The 2,834-nt window shown below is 41.1% G+C and overlaps 1 pseudogene; it reads left to right on the forward strand.

Annotated features, from left to right (window-relative positions):
• The first annotated feature begins 683 nt into the window (after positions 1 to 683).
• Positions 684 to 893, forward strand: LOC144506733 (U2 spliceosomal RNA; annotated as a pseudogene).
• The last annotated feature ends 1,941 nt before the right edge of the window (positions 894 to 2,834 follow it).

The following is a 2,834-nucleotide window of genomic DNA, read 5'->3' on the forward strand; positions in this document are numbered from 1 at the left end:
TCCCCTAGCGACCACACTCCGGCGCCTGTTCGGGTACACTGAGGGAGAATTTAGCGTGGCCAATGCACCTAACCAGCACATCTTTCAGACTGTGGGAGGAAACCAAAACAGCTGGAGGAAACGCACGCAGACACGAGGAGAATGTGCAGACTCGGCACAGACAGTGACCCAAGACAGGAATCGAACCTGGGTCCCTGGCACTATGAGGCAGCAGTGCTAACCACTGTGCCACTGTATGTTTTCTGCTATTCCAGCATACTATTTTAAAATGTCTCCTCTTGAAGTAGGAGCAGTGCACTGCATTCCTGCAGCTCTGACGAAGGGTCATCCAGACTTGAAACATTAGTTCTAGTTTCTCCCCACAGATGCTTTTAGACCTAATGAGATTTCCCAGCCTTTTCTGTTTTTGACTCTGCATTCATGGCTAGCCAAGCTTCGCGCCAATCAGGTTTTTTCTGCCACAACACGGATATGGAACAATGGTGCCGAACGTGCCCTCTTCATACTGTTTCTATTTTCTGGTGGGTATACAGGTAGCCCTATAGTTCACGAATTGGACTGAGTTAGCGGTCTGCTCCCAGGCTGGTTCCCTATCACCCTGGCTTGAAACGTTGAGCCTGTTTGGCTAATTGTATTGCTTAGAGAAAGTGTAATTGTCTCTGGACTGTAAGAAGTCTGACAATATCACTTCTCGGCCTTTTGGCTAAGATCAAGTGTCAGATCGGGCTGCAATGCTGTATCTTGTCAGCTTGGATCTTATATGACTCTCTTGTGGGTACTATGAATTGGATTCATTGTGAATTTGGTTTTTGGAGCAAGCAAGCAGATGGATTTGGGTCTGCCCACTCCACTCTGAGCATTGGCTTTGTAACTTAAAGAATGGAGTAAAAATTAAAAAGAAAGCAGTCTGACAATGCTTCATTGATTACCCACAGTATGGTGTGGTTTCTGATGAACGTCTCTCTCAATGTCCCATACGCTTAGTTATCTGCTCAGTGATCCAGGGTATTTGCATAGCAATCAATACATAACTTTGTTGAAGCACCTCAGAGTGTGTGACCAATGAATATAGTTTGTAAAGAATTCCACTCTCTGTAATGAAAATATTGAAATGTTTGTAATGTTTTCATTACTGAACTGAAGCACCTCAGAGTTCATCTTGATCTATGAAGGAAATGTGACTATCACTACACTTTAATGTTATAACAATTTGAAATGTTTTATAATGTGTCTTTCAGGTTTTACATGAATAGAGTTTCTTTTGCAAAAAACAAATTCTCTCCGAGTTCCTGGCTGTGCTGGTTGATCTTGAACAGTAAGAGTTTTAACAACACCAGGTTAAAGTCCAACAGGTTTATTTGGTAGCAAATGCCATTAGCATTTGCCACCAAATAAACCTGTTGGACTTTAACCTGGTGTTGTTAAAACTCTTACAGTTCAAGATCAACCAGCACTCATTGTTGGACTTTAACCTGGTGTTGTTAAAACTCTTACTGTGTTTACCCCAGTCCAACACCGACATCTCCACATCATGATCTTGAACTGAACAGTCAGTTATAATATTGCACCATCGGCTAAAGCAGGAATGGAAGGGTTTGATGACTTCTTTACATTTAGCAATTTCTTCATCAACTCCATCATCTTCTTAAAATGTTTTCGACACAGCTACCATTGCGTGAGGGAGAACATTGATCTGATCCTTGTCTTGTTTCTGAGGGTCCAGGGGTAGTCCGACCTCAACAGAATTGGCGATGCCAGTTTCTTCAGTGCAAAGCTTGGTCAAAACCCTTCACAAGCTCCAGGGGATTGGCCAGAGGAAAGGCTTTTGCAGTATATCTGCGTACTTCTAATTGGTTGCTGTGGTAGTCCGGTATTGGTTAGGTACCGATTGCTCCTGCTGCAGACGCTCCTCGAGTGTGTTCTGCTGGGCTGATGACTTTTCCTGTCCTTATTGGTGCTGGTTGAAGTTCTTAGTAAATTGTTCAGAGGCTGCTGCCACCATGTATCATTAGCATGATTGGGTTCTTGTAGCCTTTGACAGAAGAGAGCTTGAAATCATGCTGCTGCAAAATAGTGAACATTTATTGACGATATACACTATAGACAGAGGTGACTTCAACTGGACATCATTAGAATCTGTCTTCCCTCAGGTTCTAATTACATGTGATCTGACACATGCACATGGTGCACTCTAATTGTTAACATAATAGCTATTAACCCTTTTTACTACATTGTGGAACTCAGTTGACATCTTACAGAGTAGTGACTGTGAAATGTTGATATATCTTTGACAAAGACAGTTCGGTGCCAATGAAATCAATTTTGAATTTATACCGACACATCAGTTCAGGATTAGTATTACATGATCACTTGTGGACCTTTGTTTAATCACTGTTATACACTTTATTGCCCTTTATTGCCACTGGTGTAATAAAGTAAGTCATGTTCCACTGGTGTAATAAGTCATGTTCATTTTCAATGGACCAGTGACTCATTTCTGTTCATTCAGGTGGTGAATTTGAATAATTTGACCAAGTTTTCATTGAGCCAAGTTGAGCAGCATTATACATCTATCCATCTAGAAGCTGCTGTACAGTGGTATGTCAGTATTATGACAGGAAAATAAAAAATAAATGGGTTGTATTTCACATTGTGTGTTTTACATATAGCGCATCTATTTGAGCTTTACATTTATTCCTGTCTGTACTATGGTTACACGGATGCTAATCCATTTTAAAGTAGCAATAATAAATGCCACAATGAGATCAATCCCCATCAATTATTCAAATAGACAACAAACTGCTTATCCAACATTCAGCCCTGGATGAGCAGAA

This window comes from Mustelus asterias, chromosome 17, assembly GCF_964213995.1.
Source record: "Mustelus asterias chromosome 17, sMusAst1.hap1.1, whole genome shotgun sequence".
Taxonomy (NCBI): domain Eukaryota; kingdom Metazoa; phylum Chordata; class Chondrichthyes; order Carcharhiniformes; family Triakidae; genus Mustelus; species Mustelus asterias.